This window comes from Apodemus sylvaticus, chromosome 17, assembly GCF_947179515.1.
Source record: "Apodemus sylvaticus chromosome 17, mApoSyl1.1, whole genome shotgun sequence".
Taxonomy (NCBI): Eukaryota; Metazoa; Chordata; class Mammalia; order Rodentia; family Muridae; genus Apodemus; species Apodemus sylvaticus.
The window spans coordinates 12,105,291-12,124,653 of NC_067488.1; the positions used below are offsets into that span (position 1 = coordinate 12,105,291).

General features: G+C 38.2%; 1 protein-coding gene and 1 long non-coding RNA gene across 3 annotated transcripts in view; one reads left to right on the forward strand and one right to left on the reverse strand.

The window, feature by feature from the left end:
* Nucleotides 1-19,363, reverse strand: part of LOC127667985 (uncharacterized) — a 174,450-nt gene that overhangs the window by 150,202 nt on the left and 4,885 nt on the right. The window lies entirely within an intron of this gene.
* The window catches only part of Trhr (thyrotropin releasing hormone receptor), a 38,516-nt gene continuing 37,934 nt past the window's right edge, over nt 18,782-19,363 (forward strand). For both annotated transcript variants that reach the window (XM_052161395.1, XM_052161394.1), the window contains exon 1: nt 18,782-19,011. The gene's annotated coding sequence lies outside the window, so the exon portion shown is untranslated. The remainder of the gene's footprint in view (nt 19,012-19,363) is intronic.

Sequence of the window (19,363 nt, forward strand, 5' to 3'; positions counted from 1 at the left end):
AACACATACCAGAATATCAATATCACCTCCATTCACAAGCCAAATATTTGGTTTTTACAGGTTGGTGTAAAGTTACTATAATTGAAAATAATTCCCACAACAAGGAAGCTGAAGCATCTTGTGTAACCATGGTGACTGTTTTGGCAAGGCAGCCAGAGTACCACCCAGTCTTCAGAGACTGCCTTCCCACTCTGCCCATGTTGCCTTGCAAATTCTGCAGCATGAGTCATCTTTCTCCATGCTGGGAAAGTGTTCACTGACCTGCTGCTCTGCCTAGCTACTTAAGGTATTACTATTTAAATTTCTTCTGCTTAAATATGCTGTCATGTGACTTGAAGAACTGTGTAATTATTGCTTAATGCATTCTAACACACAGTGAACAGCATTGAGTTTTGCCAGTGGGATAATAAAACTGTCTTGAAGACAGAAGTCAGTTCTTTTTACTTCTTCCTACCTTGTATTGTATGTTTAATTATTAAGGGCTAATAGGGACAATACTAATGATGCCACAGCTTCATGGTCACATTCAGAACAGATCCAAAGCCAGGTACCATCTCCTATCCATCACTGGTGGACTGTTGCCCAGTCTCTATTGATTAGAATAAAGTTTGATTATAAAAATTAAACCAGAGGGGGGGTCAAGGAAAAGAAAGAATAAATTCTATATTATTCTATAATAGAAGTACATTTATTATAATAAGAATGTGACATAATCATAAATATCAAAACCTGAGAATGTCTCTGTTCAAGGACAGCAGAAACCCAGATTTTTGATCACAAGATCTATCAGCATCTAAAAGCTATTTGATGACCCATGGTACCTGCAAGATCTCCAGGTCTCTCTTTTGCTTCCTAAAAAGAGACAAAAGTTCCAAAGGTCTCACTTCCCAGTTTGCATACAAACTTTAGCCTCGTAGGAAGTTCGGAAAAGCACCTTCTACTTGTATATTTGAATTTAGGAATTATAGGTCAGATATGCTCACAATGCTCAGGGGAAAATGAATATTGGAAGGCAAATAGGAACACCTGCCAAAAGGTCTAAAGAGAAATCCTCTCTACAGAAATCATGCTTCACAAGACGAAACTCTGCTTTCTTTCCTGGAGATGAAATCACTGCCAAATATAATGGCGGCTTTGCCATCAGTTAATTTAGGGACAAATGGCTTTATTTAATTTTGTTAACAAATAATTTTGCAGCTTGCTTACAGTGTGTTACAAAGCCCTCAAACTCTTAAAATAGAGCTATGTACATAACAGAGAATTTAAAATTTTGTGGCAAAGACATGAAAGGATAATGGCTGTAAAACTGTGCAGAATGCTTAAGAGAGCACAGAGGGCCCTGGAATTCCCATCCATCAGGAGTTACAACCATAGCAACTCAGGGCTTATTCAGAGAAGAATGCAAATGAATTCTGGCATCTTGCCCGCTGCAAGACACAATAAAGATTTAACAGTGTATGGGTAGTACAGGGGTCAAACATAGAGGGGCTCTTTGGAAGGTATTATTCCATTTGGGAGCAGAAATGTGGCTAGGAAAACAAACCTGATGTGAATCTAGTGGGCTGATAAAACCAAAATAAGTAAGGTGTCATTTACAGTGACCACAGAGTTTGCTTTATAATGGCTTGTGATCCTGAGAGCTATTCACCATCCATAAAACTCTCATGTTAAAGAAAATTATTCATCCACATTATTATGCTGCCATAACATGACTCTTCATTACTGAGAATGCTATGCCAGATGAAACAAAGCCTTAACAGACAAATGGAATGATCTATCTTTACATTGATCAACTTCTTCCTTTAGCATTAGTGAAAATTTAGTTTGTCAAAATTAGCTTGTAGTTTGATCATAAGAATTACTATGTATGGTACGTGGCCACAGTGTAATACTTTACAAACGCATGCACCATCTGTATATGCAAACAAAAGTCTATTTTGTAGGCACTAGGAAGGCCCAAAGCATGAGGAATCAGAGCTCAGGAAGGGCCTATGTCCAGTCAACTCTGGGTAATCAGCAGAATTTCCTATCTTGCTTGCCTATGTTTTCCCACCTGAAAAGCTAGGATATTTAACATAGTTTTACAAAGTGGGTTCTCAGTTTGGGCTTTTGTTTCAGGTAGGATATAGGCTATAAGGCTCTGGAAATGACTAAAGGGAAGATGTGGTATTAAAGAACCAACAAGTCTGAATGTGAGGGGTCTAACGTTTTCTCCCAAAATATTCATAAACAATTTAGTTAAATCTGAATGCCCAAGTACTTGCTTTTAAAATAACAAATGACCTTTATAGTAAATGCCTTAAATCCTTTAAAAAGCATAAACTCTCAATAATGTAAAGAAAGAGCTGAACATGTGTTCCTAAATCAACATTCTGTTTTGATAACAAATTAAAGATAACTGCGAAATCAAAGGGCAGTTTTAGTTTTTCTTTTAGATTCCAGCCAGGACTGTGTAGTCCAAAATCTGCCCTCTAGTTGCCTGTAACTGATGATGTTCAATATTCTGTTATATTTGGAGCTATGTCAGCCTAGCTGGCCACATTTAGCATGATGCAAAGAAATATAAAAATAAAACAGAATTAGTTATTGGGTAATTTTAAACATGTCCAAATCATGGTTGGCCGGACTGAATTTATTAAATCAATCTTTATTCCACATCAGGGACTGAGTATATAGTCCTAAACCACATGCAAAAAGGATGAGGACTGGCATCTGATTTAACCCTGGTACAGATGGACCTCTTGACTCTATGGTCAAGAGCTCTGAATGATCAACCATGTCTGCCTGTCAGCTCTGAAGGAGTCTCAAAGAAACTCTTCACAAACTCTAGAAATGTTGCTCCATTGCTAGGGGTCTTGGCATGGATATATGAATCTATTCTCCTGGATAGATACAGATACAAAGTATTGACAAAAAGTGTACTTTTTAAAATCCAAGGCAGATCTAAGGAAAAAAAGAACTTCATATGACTCTGGGAGTGGTTTAACTCTCAGCACTTGGATGTACAGGGAGGTGTTCATGACCAGCCTGTTCTCCATAGAGAGTTCTATGCCAGCCAGGGCATATGCCCTGTCTCAAAAAGCAAATACATTCACAATGCAAAAGCTCATATGAGCTTTCTACAATCTGTTTACATACTTTCCAACTTATACCTGCAGATAAAAATGTTCTAATGGCTAACCATAGACATTGCTACTTTCTTCTTCAAATAATACATTCCTGTCAGGCAGCACACCCTTGCTTGTGCCATATGCGTAGCCCCTCTTCCTGGTTTTAAGCATCTTACAAGCAGTACCTGAAAGTAATTTATACCAAAGCTTGAATAGCATAGAGCCTTTATAAATGCACAAACAAAATCCTCTCAAGCCCAAGATGAAAGGCTGAGAGGTGCAGATTCACAATGGATTCCAACTCTCACTGTTCGCTTTCCCCAGTATTTGTAATTTTTTTTCCTAGTTCAAAGTATTAATCTGATGCTTTGAGAAAGTTGTCCTAAAACTTTTTTAAAGATGTTTATTATAAACTCACTGGAGGCAGTTCAAAGGGAAAATATCTCTGAGTCCTTTAAGTTCCAGGAGATGAGAAAACATGGCCGTGCCTGGTATAACAATATGTTTTGACCTTCAGAATATCCACAGGGATGTGAGAGACACTAATCCCAACTTATACGAGGGTTCTATGAATGGAAAATGCATTCATTTCCTGTATGGTTTTTAGTGAAATAAAACATAGAAAGCCCATGCCCTTGAGTTCTATACTTAAATACATGCAGACATGCTATGTATGTATGCTATCCTTTTGCTGAAGTGATTGCGAATTTTATCAAAATGTCATAAACAGGTATGATCATTATCCAGAAAACAAATTTGCTTAAAACAGAGTTTTTCCAAGTTTGGGTACCACAAAATTCTTATAGTTTAGTTTTCACGAAAACATGGTGGTGAATTTTTCTCAATAATGTACAGAAACTATTTATACCAAGACTTGAGAAATGCATTAAGTACATACTTTTCAGGGTTTTGGCAAGTTTCTAAATACAATTTTTACAAAACTTAATATCAGAGAAAAATCAGAGGAAGATGCTGGGACTTCCTACATGGCACTGAAACACACTTGTATGGCTTCCCCTTTATCAACACTTCCTCTAGCCCAAAGAAATACCTTTACTGTAACTGACAAACTGTAGCACACAGCTACAGCATCATCTTCCAGAGTGCACAGTTCACATGATAGTGTGCATGTGGTACTACACATTCTGTGACTTGTGAAAAAGATATGACGGTATCTGTCTACTATACTAGTATCATTCATAATATTTTTATTGCTCTCAAATCCCCTCTCCTGTATCTCCACTTCTCCCTATACCACAACCTGATTCCCTCACTGCCTTTATAATTTTGCTGTTTCTAGAATATTAATTTAGGTAGACAGATTAAGTTCAGTTCCTTTGAGCAAGGACAACAGCGATTAAATCTATAAGAGTGAGTTTGCTTTTATCAGAAAGTACAAGGCCACCCCAATGTCTGTCTATCAGGTTGTATTTCTTGAACATTCTTGCTGCTTGACAGCCTCCCTACCATTTGATATTAGCTTATGGATTTGGGTCATTCTAACAGGTGGCACGTCAGTGTTACTCTTACTTGTATTCCCCTGATCTGAAACACCTTTCCTCCCCATGTTCTAAGCAGCGTGGGCTCTACATGCATCTGTCTAATTATTCCAGCATCATTTGTTTCATGAATTATATTTTAAATGTGTAATCCTGTTGACAAATTCGATGACTTTTTTGCTGAGAACCAAAAATTATTTATGTCCTCAACAATCATTGTTGCTATTTATAATATTAAATTTTGACTGGTAATGTATGTTTTTGTCCATAAAGGCCAAGTTATTAGACCTTATATAAAACAACAAATGGTTGGTTTTATTTCCTCGTTATGTATTTGGCAGTGGTATTTACTTCTTCCACCCCTATTCCCATGTCCCAGGTATTTGAATTGAATATTTTCTCTCAAGAGTTATTAAGTTAGGTAGGATACCATTCACTTTACAAGAAGCACTGGTTTTGGAGATACAGAGAATCTCTGTTGCATTCTCTTTGGAGTGGCAGAATATCTCATAAACAACTTACAGGAGGAAGGATGCCCTTGGTTCCTGATTGCAGAAGTGCCATCAAGAGATAAATGGCATGACAGAGCAAAACAGCTCACACCATGGAATCTAACCACAGAGCTAGGAAAGGGAAACAAAGCAGGAATAGGAAAATGATACCCTCAAGTACCTGCCCTTCGAAAGTTCTCACTTCCCAGTTGCCAGGACCTCCCAAAACAACATCACCAGCTGGGGACAAAATGTTCAAAAACATAATATTGTTCCGGCATTTCATAGTCAAACCATAACAGGATCTTAATTAGTAAATGGCAGAGGACCAAACTCATGCACATCTTTCTGTTATGACTTTAATCTGGACCCCCTCAGCCTCCTGCTGCAATGAAGCTTGCTTGCCTTCTGTTTTGGGTCAGAATACGTGCAAACAAAAGGCATCCTGATGAAACTGGCTTTCAGGAAAAAGAGACTATAGTTACTTACTTTCAATTAAGCACTGTATACATCTTGTCACAATCACTGTGGTCTTACCAGTTTGTTAGTAGAAATAATCTCAAAATATGCCTAGTTTACCATTGGAAAATAGCAAATGTAGTGATATCAACAATGGAAATGAGAAGTTACTGAATAATGTTATTTAAATACATTAAATGTATTATCACATTTTCTTCTCACCTCAGTGACACTCTGAAGGTGCTATTATTATCCAGGTATTATGGAGGAGAAATCGTATCTCAGCAATGGAAGCAACTTTCCGCAGATTACACATCTTACAAAGGTCTGAGAATTCTGAGGACATACAAATGAAAAATTAACTAAAAAGTAAACACATTAAATTCCTGTTCCATGTCAGGTACCATTCTCAGACTATTATAAATTTTATTATTTTTATTTTTACAAACCTGTCCTGTAAATGCAATAATTATATCTCTACTTCTTACCTCAGTGGAAACTAGGTAAGAAATAGGGGTAAAAATAACATAGCAAAACACCTTCAGTAACTAACCCTAACCAAAATCGCAATGCTAGTTAGCAATTCTAGGACCACAATCAGACCTCACTTCAGAAATTGGACTTTCATTCTTTGAATGAATGAATATTTTAACTAATTGCAACATCACCACTAAAACTCACACATCTAAAAAATTTTTATGGGTTTACTCTATGAAAATGGACAATCTCAGAAAACATCTGGCACATTTATTAAGAAGTAATTAAAAACACTGGCAGTGGTCTTCATCTTGAAATTATACAAGCTGATATCTGGTATTCCAGCAAATAGAATATTATAGTTCAATACTTCTTGTGATGGCTTCCATCCTCTTTTAAAGAAAATTACATCAAGTTTTGTTTTGGTGTCCCAGAAAACCTGCTTAGAGATTTTCTCAAATCCCACGGTATACCAAAAAGAAAGCAAACCCTCAATAGGACAATCTCTAGGTACTTGCAAATTTCTTTCAAATAAGGCATGCTAACCTCTTTCTTCTACAGCGCTCCCCTCACCAAAAAAAAAAAAAAATTATCAATCCTAATTTCTCCTAAAGAAACAGGAATGAGAAATAATGGATAACAGTTAAATCACAGAAAATATAAGTATCATAAAAAACAACTGCTTTTTTACTGGTGACTCCGAGGGGGCAGTTCTCTGCTGTCCAACAGCTGCATAATGTTCAGTAAAATCTGCCTGTCTTGATTTATGAGGTATAAAACATGACCATCATAGATCTAAAAATGATGAGGCCAGTCCTGAAAGCACAGTGTCAACACTTCGGAACTGCAGTAGAAAGCAAATAAAAATGATTAAATTCTGTGTGACAGAAGGTGCCAGAAGGCAGAGAACAAGCAGCTGCTTCCTGGGAGAATCTTTCATTGGAAGTGGTCTACTGAGGAGCATGATTCTTCAACAGAAAGCAACAGGAGCATGAGGGCAGGGCAGCTGATGCTCTGTTGACCTCAGACAAGATGGAGGCGGAGGATAGCCTTACTCAAGCCTGGATGCTCTCTTTCCAGAGACATCATGTCTTCCTATTTCAGTTAGTCATAATGGTCACACATCTCCCATAGGGCATAGAGGCCTATCTGTGTCTCATAATTGCTCCTCTGAATTAACACATTTTGTGATGATCAACTCTAAGCAGTACATGTTCCCTTATTTAACTCTTGAAAATGTTGAAAATTTTTCTTTGATTTGCATTATTATCAACTTTCTTATACAACTCAGGAGACCATGACATGGAAATTAAATGCCCAAGGTAAACTATAAGGTAAAAAAAAAAAGATCTTTCAGGGTATAGCTATACCAGCTTCTTGCATGTATTGTTTAAGACTGTCTTTGAGCTACATTGACTGAACTGAGTTAAGGCAATAGCACCTGGCCAATGAAATACTGAGCAAGAGAAAATGCAGAGGATCCAAAGTCTCTGTTCCTGGACTAGAGATTTTGGCTTACTGATCAAGTATACCTGTTGCTCTTTCAGAGGACCTGTATTTGGTTCCAGCCCATACACAAAGCATCACACAACTGCCTGCAACTCTAGTTCTAGAGGATCTGAAACCCTTTCTGTCCTCTACTGAGCCCAAGTGCACATGCATATTCACATACAGAGACACATAAACAGAACTAAAAACAAAGTCCATCTTCACATATTGATCTGGTCATCAACACTGTCCATACCAACCCCCTGACCCATGTATTTCTATCTCTTCCAAGGTTCACCTCTTCATCTTGAACTGAAATACAATACAATGAGAAATCTGTTACATGCCACCAACAGATTAGCTTGTGTCGAAGTGTGTATGTTGAGATATGAGCACAGAACACTAGCAATGATGAGGGGTAGATGTTCTAAACAGCACTGACTTTACCATGTAGTTTTCCATAGGTGTAACCACTTTGATGTAAGGAGTGTCTGGAGACAAGATTCTGAAGAGATGGCTCACTGTATAAGAGTGTTTGTAATACAAACATAAGGAACTAAGTTTGGATCCCAGTACCCACATAAAATATCAGGCATGGACAGATATGTACCAACAACCTCTCTGTATGGCAAGAAAAGAGCAGACAGGAGACTTGTGGCTTGCTTGCTGCCATACTAGCCCCAGATTCAAGGAGAGACACTATCTCAAAGGAAGAAGTCAAAAAATGGTAGGGAAAGTCACCTAATGTCTTCTGAGATTCACAGGTACATACAGAGGGAACACAGAGTTGCATACAACACACACACATAGACACACACACACACACACACACACACACACACTCTTGGCCAGTATTTTAGGAGGAAAAAGGGAAATTTACAAGGAGAAAAGGGGGAAGTTGAAAATTCCTTTTGATACATTACTCCTATCAAAGAATCAATGGTAAAGCAGTTATTCAAAGAGTAAAACGCCTTTGAAAGATCACCCAGTGACCCAGCCAACCTCAGCAGAGAATGAGCCAATGCAGGTGTGTGGCTCCTGCTAAAGACACAGATGTGCATAAAAAAGCAATCAAAGAGAAGGCAATGTAATTGGGAAAGTAGAGCTTCATCCTCGCAGATGACCAGATTTCAAATGGTTTAATAAATAAAGTAAAAGCCACATTTAATTTAAACATTAGTTTGGTAAAAATTTCACCTGAATACTTCATGCCTGGCTTTTGTCTCTCAGGAATCACTATAGCAACAGGCAGGGCCAAATTCAGCATTTCCTAAACCACAATTAAGTGGATAACAAATAAAAGCTGGGAACTTACATAAATTATACATCTTTAGACTATAGCACACTGTTTTATTTCCTCTTGGATTAATATTTATACATAAGAACAGAAAACAAACCAGTAAAAATCATGATTACCTCCAAATACAAGGCCCCACTCCACCCTTAAGAGTCTGTGTTTTTACAGAGATCGAACAGTCCCATGCTTGGTCCGTTGACATCAGTGTCTGACTTTTATGCGTTTCTTTGTATAACTTTTAGGTTTTGTAAACACAAGCCATGGAATGAAGCCTTGTATACACAAGAGGCTAGGCATTTTCCACAATGGAAGTGAAGGAGCAAAATAAGACACAAACCACATCCTTGCAGGCATCCAGTAAGCATGAGCAGAGAAGTTTTATAGATGGGATGAAAACCCAGGTGCACATGCAGCAGGTCCAGCTTCACAATGTAAGACCAAAGAAAAGCTTTGTCTATCAAGGAAAGAAACTAACATTTGCTTCCATTTCCCCAAAATAATGAGCTAGGGGAGATGCTATACATGATTCCAAGCCACCAGAACTTTCTCTGACTCTCCAGGAGAGGTTGAAATGATATTTTAAAGGGCCAACATTAAAAGTGTAACATGTCACTCACTCTAACAGTCATTTCACAAATGAGGTAATGAAGGCACAGAGAATGGAAGAAAATATCCCAGGCCCATTGTATTTATGGGATACTAAAGGATTTTTTTTAATTGTTTGTGTGTGTGTGTGTGTGTGTGTGTGTGTGTGTGTGTGTGTGTGTATGTAGGGGGTAAGTTGTGTACATATGGAAGTCAAAGGAAAATTTTGGGGTGCTTATATTCTCTCCTATCACTTTTGGGGATCCACTTATCAAACTCTGGACTTTGAGCTTGTGCTCAAACATTTCTGTTCTCTGAGCCACCTTGCTATCTCCTAAAGATTTGGGGGTAAGACTCAAGTACTTTGTTTCCATAACCTATAAGCCCACCTATCTCCCTTGTTTTCTAGAGCTGGAACCATTTGTTTTAAAGACACTGGATCACTACAAAGCACATATTGTCAAGAGTTTTGTTGCTTGCTGTGTGGGACATGCTCTTAGAAACCTTTGTCTAGAAGCAAGTGACAGTCTTCTCCTGGCTTGATCCACTTGGTGGAGGAAGCGATAAACACTTGACATGATCCAATTGAACAAGCACAAGGGAGGCAGTGTTAATTAAAGTTGCTGACCATGGCACCTCTCTTGAAAGTCAGTCCATCAATCAATAGAAAATACTTCAGAGGCTGAAGTGTACTGGCCCCTTAGGCAAGCCATTTCAGGGAGTATTTATTAAGAATTGGTATAAAATTGGGGACACTGTCTTTTTTCCTGTCTCAGTAGCATCCTCTTACACATACTGTAAGAGAAAGCAAACATCTACTTTGTAAAGGTTCAGACTTTTTCAGTTATTAAGACATTTGAAATAACAACTATTTTTTCCAATGACAACTGCAGCATAGGAAAGCATGCTGTTTGCTAAGTAGATAGGTGCAAGCTATGTTCTACCTTCTGCTTCCTTCTCTTTACTGTACACATTCTGCCCTTGACAGGGAATACACCTCTCCTCTTTCTATTCTCAAGACTGAGGTCAAGCTTTAAGAAGACTCATGAGATTTTCTGACCCTATAGGTCACAATAGCAGTCACTATTATGCATAGTCGGAGAGCTTGCATAGTTTCTTATACTCTCATCATCACGCTTAAAATGTTTTATTGTAACTTGTATTGTGTCTTTGGTGATTTCTCCCATAGGACAATAAGTTGCTTTCACATGGATGGCTTTGTCTTATATATCATTGCTACCTAAAGTCAATGGAATATGTAGATGCATATAATATTTATTGATTACCTAAAACATGCTTTGTGAATGATATTGAATCTTTAGAGTTGGCGCACCCTAGGAGTACCTAAAAGCATGCCCTTCAAGACTTTGATGTTTTATTCGTTTTGTGAGCACTTTTATTCCTTTTCATTCTTAAATTGATTAGATCATTTGGCTAAAGCCCAGAAGTAACCTGAACACTGACACTACGTGCTCTTGCCAAGACTGTTGACTATAGAGGAGGTGCACCTGCCTAGAAATGCTGGGGTGATGGGTTTGCTCATCTTCCCACTCTGATAGTACCTTTCAAAGAAATGTTTTTGCCACAGACCTACAATGAGATATGCAGCTATGCAGCATACAGTATTCTCATACCATCCCTAGCTTCTGGAATCAAACTTCCAACTTGGCATTGACTCTGTCCTTGGAGAAGTTTTTCAACCTCTTAGTTTCTTCATTTGCAAATTCATGTAAGTAATAAGATCTATCTCTTGGGGTTCTTAGAAGAATTAACTGACTTATTGTATGTCAAGGTCTTACAACAGTGTCAAGTGATATGATCAATTTAACTATTCTGCTATTATGTATACACATTGACAAAATGAGAAATTTGCAAAATAACACCTAACCATGTAGTCTCCATCAAACAAAATTTTTCTCATGGAATTTAACTTGGTTTCTCAGCCAAACATGTGAAGCCACTGCTAGTCAATATGATTATCTTTTTATGTATCCATTTATGTTAGTGCAAATGAAAATGAATTGCTTTTTTTTTAGAATGTGCAGACCATACAATTTCAGTTAGAAACATCAATAAATGCAGTCCTTTATATCATGAACATTTTCATCAAAAGTGATCTACATTTTAACCCTTGAGTTCTATACTCTATAATACAAATGAGCACTCAGCTCATTTAACCATTATATACCTTTATATAACCTTTAACCCTGTATATGCCACTAAAGTGAGAAGAACTTCAGAAACATAAACCTCCAAGATCAGTAAGATCAGAAAGATCTTTTTCCTTTTATAGTTGAATTCTAACAACTGCTAAAACTTAGTATAAGTTTTAGAAGGTGTAGTTTTAGTAATTTCTACTCATATAATTTCACTCAATGTTAAAAAAAAAAAAAGAAACACAACCTTAAGAGAGGTAAGTTTTTTTTTTGTTTTGTTTTTTTTTTTTTTTTTTTTTTTTTAACTAATCCTACTTTGCATGTGAGGAATTCAAGGAACAAGGAAGTTAAAAGACTTTTAGCCACACAGGCATTAAGTGAACTGGCCAAGAAGTCAAGAGTCATGCAGAGAGCACAGCCTTTGTAATCAAGCCCTAGTCCCCAGGAGAATTCTGTCTGCCTGGGCTTTGCAGTAGAGCTCAGCATGAGAGCTCTGAGAGTAAGCTTTGGGCTCTCACTGTTCTCACTGAGAATTGGCTTTGTGTGGGTTTTCCCTCTTACTCCAGCTCTTTTTGACTTCCCCCCAACACCCTCCATCCTATGGATTGGCTTCTTCCTGGTCTTGCAAAGTTTCTCTATATCCTTCATTTCTGTCTCCATACTCCCTTGACAATGTACACATTTCCCAGTGATAGCAACTGACACTTCGCATTATAATTGGAAGTTTATGTTAAGTCACTCATGCCAGGCTAGGAGTTCTGCTGTGCTTTCTGTATTTATGGTTGACATAGCAGTGGCTGGCAGACAGCCTGCCAAATAACTGGCACTTTAGAATTGAGCTTCTAACCACTGTGAATGGATGGAGAGGCAAACCTCCAACCTGCAGGTAAGAAATCCCTTTAATGTTGATCTTACTTCATTCACTACACTTCCTCTCTGCTAGTCTTTGTCACAGACATTTTCCTAGTGGGCTGGACATTTGAAGGGGAAATGTAACAAGACATCTTTTAGAATTATCGCTGTTATTTGTGTTACACTAATATTTTAATATTTTTACTACTAAAGTGGCCTTTGGTTATCTGAAATGTGATGCTTCTGAATGTGACAGATTTTGCTTTTCCCCTTCAAATAAGATACCAATGCCTGTCATGACCAGTCTCAACAAGCTCTTGACACACCCACCTTGTATAGGTATTGGACCACCAGGGGGCATGAGGACAAAATTTCCATAAAGCAAAATAAAATGTGTATCTACACATCAATGGTGACCTCAAAGTGCCAACAAGCATTCACCTAATGTTAATCTGAATCAGTGACTGAATTTTAGTCATAATTACTGGGTTCCTTGCATTTTGAGGAAAGAAGTATGTATCTGGCTTTAATACATAAAGCCTTTGTTTTTCTTTCTGTCTGAAAATAATACTTAAGCCAATACAGCACCGAGAGGAGGCATAGTATCATAATACAAAATTACTCGATAAATAAGTTACCTGTTTCTTCAGATAATCAACTTAAAACTTAATAATTATAGCCAACTTAATAATATAGGATATACATGTTAGACACTATGTCCAGTGGCTGGTGTGCAATAAAACCTTCAATTTACTACTCTATCCACATGAGATAGATTGTGAAAAACAAAACTGATATCATTATATGTTGTAAACCATGACTTAACGCCTTCAAAATAATATCAAACTTATAAAAATATCTCTTTCAGTAGCCAATGAGCTTTTTGGTGGTTTGGCTAAGGCACATCACTATAGAGACCATAATGTCATATCACCAAGGAGACAAAATAACACAGCCTCAAAATACATGATTCACAGCATGACAACAACAAAGGAATGGAAAACACCTTCTTTTCTCTGTATACTTCCACACCAGACCCTAGGCATTTACAGAACAAGTAGGCAGAAAAATCAATAGGGATGTGGAATACTTAGCACTATCAGCCATTTCAAGCTAATCAATATTTACAGAACACTCTGGCAAGCAAAAGCAGAGTACATGGAATCTCCATCAAAGCAAAGCATATTCTAGGCCATAAAGATAAATCCCAATACATTAAAAAGAATTGAAATCATGCATGGTATGGAACTAAAGTCAGTATGAAACAAAATCTACATATACCTGAAAATCAAACAGCCCATTCCTAAGGTTTTAAAGATATTATTTTTTAAAAAAAGCCTAGGAAACACAATTCACTGTCATCTAGGAGATGGCTTAGTGGGTAAGTGCTTGCCATGCAAGCTTGCGGACCTGAGTGCAAATCTCTAGCACGCTCATATAAACTGGTGACTGTGTCTGCTAGCCACTGTAATCCCATTATAGTGGAGGGTAGAGGCACTGGGGGTGGGGGTTGATGGAACTTTTTGGATGCCAGCTTCACTCCAGGTTCACTGAGAGATCCTGTCCCAAGGGATGAAGGTGAGATAACACAGTGAGAGGCCGAAAATCCTCGAAGCAGAACACACACACACACACACACACACACACAAAGAAAACAGTGAACTTAATGAGGATAAAAATATAGCATATCAAAATTAATGCAATTCACTAAGACTAAAGAAGAAAATTTGTGGCTATAACATTTAAATTAAAAACAGTGAACCAGTAAGTTTATTTAAAAAAAAAAGTATATATGTATACAATCACATATTATACAGTAGTAAAAAGAATAAATTCTTACATAAGTATATATATATATGTATATATATATTTATACACACACACACATACATTCACACACACTTATATGTCAATGCTATAATAAGAGCAGAAGAGCAACCAAATGACAAGTTTTATATGGAAGATCCCAGTAAAGAAAAAGGAATGCCATCTTAATGGTAAAGATTTATACAACTCTTCATAAATGGAGGAGAATTTTACTAAAAGATTCTGGAAGGCAACGGAAAGACTAAATACAATCCATTCAAATACTCAGATTTCATATTAGGGTTCTTACAGTAACTTCAAGTTACATGCATTTTTGAAAATCAGTTCATTGTTTCATAAAACATGCAATAAATCAAACTAAATGTGAGCTCACAACCCAGACAGTTTGATTAAAGTCTGTTCTTTAATCTTTTGCTAGGTCATATCCTTGAGTAACACTTTAGGGAAATTTGTTTAAACAGTGTTACCCTTTCCTGAACATGAGGTTCATCTGGCCACATAAGAACAGGACATACACTACAAAGAAGGGAAGCTATACATGTGTGTTGGTTCATTTCAATTTTGTGTCTATATATAAGGTCTCAATTTCTCCACAGACATGGACCAAGTAATATAAAAATATTCAAGGCACATAAATTTGAAAAGTAGTAGCTTGCTTGTGCCCAGCTCAGACAACACACACAGTGTCCCTTACAGTTCTAAACAACAAGATGGCATGTCTTTTCCATTAAGCAAAACACAAATTCCTACTCTAGCAATAAAGTATTTTCATTTGCTAACCAAACACCAGAGAAGTTCTTTAGCCAATAATAAAATTTTCCACGAAATGAAAATGTATGTTGACAAATTTTTTGGTACATAGTTTGTCTAATGTCGTCTGTTTTCCTCCGGGGACGGTGATGAAACCTGTGTGTGCATAGAGAAAGGATGATGCACCTTCCTGTGACGTGGAAGTAGTTTACCCTGGAGTTATTCTGACTTCACAGCCTACCTCCACAACTCAAGGCCTCCCATCCCAGACCCAGTGAATCTGGGTACACTTTCCGAATGCTAATTTGAAAGATGATAACATATTTCTTATTTTTAGAGCATTTCATGCTATTTCTCCCTAAGAATCTCTCCACTGTTTTCTGAGCCTGTCAGCTCCCTAAATCTTATCGTGTTACCTGAGATAATTTGATGCCACCCCCATACTCTCCTATAGCCTAAAATAACAAATGTGGATAGCATAAATAGTTGCCTATTAGTGGATTATGATGACTAGTGAAGAACCACCCACCCACCCACTCCTTGACATAGGGATAATTCTCTTAAATGTGGGGTGGAGCTTAGACAGAATCCTGACACCCTGTGAAATTTGATGTCTATTTTTCTTGTGAGGAATGTAGTACAAGATTGAGAAGCCCTGTCTAAACAGTGGAGGGCTAGAAATACAGGCAAAATGTGAACTTGAGATATGTGTATGTCACCTTGGTTTCATCATCCATGTATTGTCCTAACTGTGTCTTCAGCTGCTATTTCCAAAGAAATGTCTTTCACGCTAGTTAGAAGTACTCAAAAATATAAAGACCACAGCTGGGCTTTTTTTAAAAAAAGATAATATTATTTAAGATAGTATCACTAATAAATCTTAATGCAAATATAAGGTTTGCTATTATTTTACCTCACTTTTTTGTTTTATGAATAAAAAGCCTACTTTACCAAATGTCAGTTAATCCACTAACATAATGTTGTAAGGATCATAAAGTTGATTAAAAACATAACATGATTTGACAAGGTTGGGGGTAAGGGTCAGGTGTGTAAAGAACTTTTTCCAACTGTTAAGAACAAGTTAAAGGGGAAAAGACTCAAGGATACTGTGAGTCACAGCCCAGGAAGAACCCTCATTAAACACCCTATGGGCAGTCACCCAATGTCTGTCTCATCACAGCTCAACTCCTCTAGGTTGAGGAGGTGATGAAATACTGCCCAACCCTGTGTAATCCTCGGTGCTTTCCATGGCTTGTTATCATCAGTCTGTTTTCCATAGCTTTTTCTCACCAGTCACAATGTGATCTCTCAATCCCCTCTTTTAAAGGAAACTGTGCTTTTCTTCAAGAGTGTTCTCAGATGCTACCTGCTCTGGGAGAAAGAACTCAAGCGGGTCCTTCTGCCCACTGTCCATCCACCCACAAGTACCTTTGTTTCATAATTCAAGCCACTGAATGTCTATTTCAAGTGTACAACTCGTGTAACTAATCCTAAGTCTGTTTCTCTCAATAACTGTGAACTATTGGAACAGAATATTCCAGAATATAAATGTGATATTTATCTCCTAACCATCCAGAACATAACAGGAGTTTAGCAGTTATCTATTAGGAGAAGAAACAGAGGTGCTGAGCATTTATTCAGAATATAGATAGTAAGGAATGGCAGTAGAAATGATTTGGCATGAAGGCGGAATAGAAAGAGCTGATTTCCCTGCAAGTGCTTACTTTACAGTAGAGACAAATAGCACAGTAGTCACAGCACACCACCTACGAGGTCTGAAGACTGAATAAAGCCCCCCCCAACCACCCGGGAGAATGAGAAGAGAAGATTTGCTCTCTCAGGTAGGATTTTATTTTGAAGTAGTGAAGTCAGGATAAAGTAGGGAGACAGTGCCTCCCTCATAGAAAGTATTTTCATCCCAATTCACAGGCAAGAAAGAAACCATTCTGATAGTCTCTGCCTTGTAGACCAGGGAGAGAAGGTCAGTCTGTTAAACCAGTTGAAGGAACAAAGGAATAATCAGGCACAAGTGTGCCCAGGATAGAAGGATGTATGCTGGACTGGTGTCCTCCTTTTCTCCTTAAAATTTAGAGAATGATTCAGAGGCCAAAACTCAAATACTGACAGAGATCACGCATATATGATTACTGAAATAAGGGTAACTTGTGTAACACATAGGTAGCAGACTGTGGGGCGTGCAGAGGATGGGAGAGATCACATCCACATCAAGGACTCTGACAACCTTTCACTCTAGTTAGCCTTCATGCAGGACTGCCAGGTCATTGGCTCCATGGCCCTTTTAATTTTCATGAGAAAAAAAATTCAATTTTAATATGCAATTTCTAAATTTTGGCGGGTAAAAATAATCTAATTATTTTGCATCCCACTTGAGCTGGCCCTGTTCATACCAAACAATACACACCTGAAGGCTGTGCATTGCTTCTGGGCCATTAATTTGTAGCAACAGCTAATTTGGGAAAAGAACTGGATAGTAAGGTGTTTCTCCATGAGTCAAAGAGTAGAGGTCATTCACTGTGGCTCTGAGCATTGCCTCAGTGTCATTGCTATCCGGCTGTGGGCACAGTTCTGATGCCCAAGTGGCCCTGTCTACTTAAAATAGACTCTGCTTCTGAGGAGGATCTGATCTTGCAAAATAGAGAACTGGTACCATATGCTGGGAATCCAGCTAAAGGCTCCATTTTATTGTACACTGGTCAGGTAAAAACACAAAACAGCAGCAGTTGATGTATCAGTCCAGAGACGAGCCACATCATAGTCTTGCCACAGGTGGTTTTAGAGAGCTGAAAATCAGGCTGGCTTGTGCTTTTCTAAAACGACACTGAGTCAGTAACCCATTTTGTCTCAAGCACGGGGGACTGCAGTGACTCTTGGCTAGAATTTCACTAAATAATTGTCCCTCTTAGAAACGCGGTTGAGATAAAGCTTTCGTGGGTAGGTAGGTCCTGTGATTGGTATTTCAGGCAATAATGTAAGGGAGAAACGTACCTGCAGCAAGCAGAGGGTATCAAAGCGCTATGAGTTTCCACAGGTGGATTGTGTTCATTTTATTTACTTGCTTTCTTTGTTTGTTTGCTTGTTTGTTCATGACACAAGGTCTTGATATATAGCCCAAACTGGTTTCAAATTCACAGCCCTCCTGACTCCTGACCACTGTGATTGCAAGTATAAACCCCCTACTCCAAGTCTTCAAGTCATGTTTTAAAAATAAAATGTTCATATGAGCCTCAGAAGCTCACAGTTGAAATGGTTTAAAATCAATTTTAACTCACTTTTCATTCATATACAATGATAGAAGGGAGCAGGTTCACTGGTTTAGTGGAGAAACAGTACAAGGGTTTCCATAGCAGAGAAAGAAGTTTCAAAGCAGACAGCTATTGCAAGCTTCAAGGGCTTTTGCCCAGAAGGTTTTGCTACCTCCTAAAATCCCATAAAGCAAGAAGTAAAACACATATTTCAGAGCAGCTTAGGCACAAGAGTTTCTGCGGAACTTAGCGCATCTTTACCTACAAGCTCAGCTGCTTCCAGATCCTTGTATCTGTGATCAGCATTCCACACTGAGCACTATGTCAGCTACATGCTTATAAGTAAATTCTTCAACAGAAGATTCGGAATCAGTCAGGATTGACAAGCACTTGTAACTGTGTGTGTGTGTGTGTGTGTGTGTGTGTGTGTGTGTGTGTGTGTGGAGAGAGAGAGAGAGAGAGAGAGAGAGAGAGAGAGAGAGAGAGAGAGAGAGAGAGCTCTCATTAAGGGACGATCTATGGTTTGACAGCCTCGGTGCTGCGCCTGCTGCTGCTTCTGTTACTGCGGCTGTGTGGTCTGTCATGAGTTGAAAAGGGATGTGAGGGTTTAGAGGAACTGCCGCTCTGAAAACTGAGCCTCTGCTAAGTGATCTTCCTGCCAGACAGACTGGACAAGATTTCTTCTGTACGATTGGAAACTTGGACCTATTAGCACTTCATCTACCCAGAGAAGCAGGCAGCGTGACAGAGTGAAGAGGTAAGAGAGGAAACTCTCTTTTATTAAGGTTGGGGACTTGGGGCATGGGGAAGTTATATGCAAAACCTTGTTATTTTATACCAATGATACTTCACTCCTAAAAGCTGGAAGCAATTGCTAAATTCCTACTAGGCTTGTCCATTGCACCCTTTGGATTTTTCCTCTGATACCTTTTCTTCTTCACTGTACTTTTCCGGAGCATCTGAAAGGTTTCTTTGTATTTGCAACTAGCACATTTTTGGATTTTGGTAGTTTGGAATTGTTTACTTGTTGTTTCTGTTTTTCCAACTTGACCCAGTTTCAAAACAGGACACTTTTCTGCTTCTCTTTTCTTACGATTTTTCCCTATGAA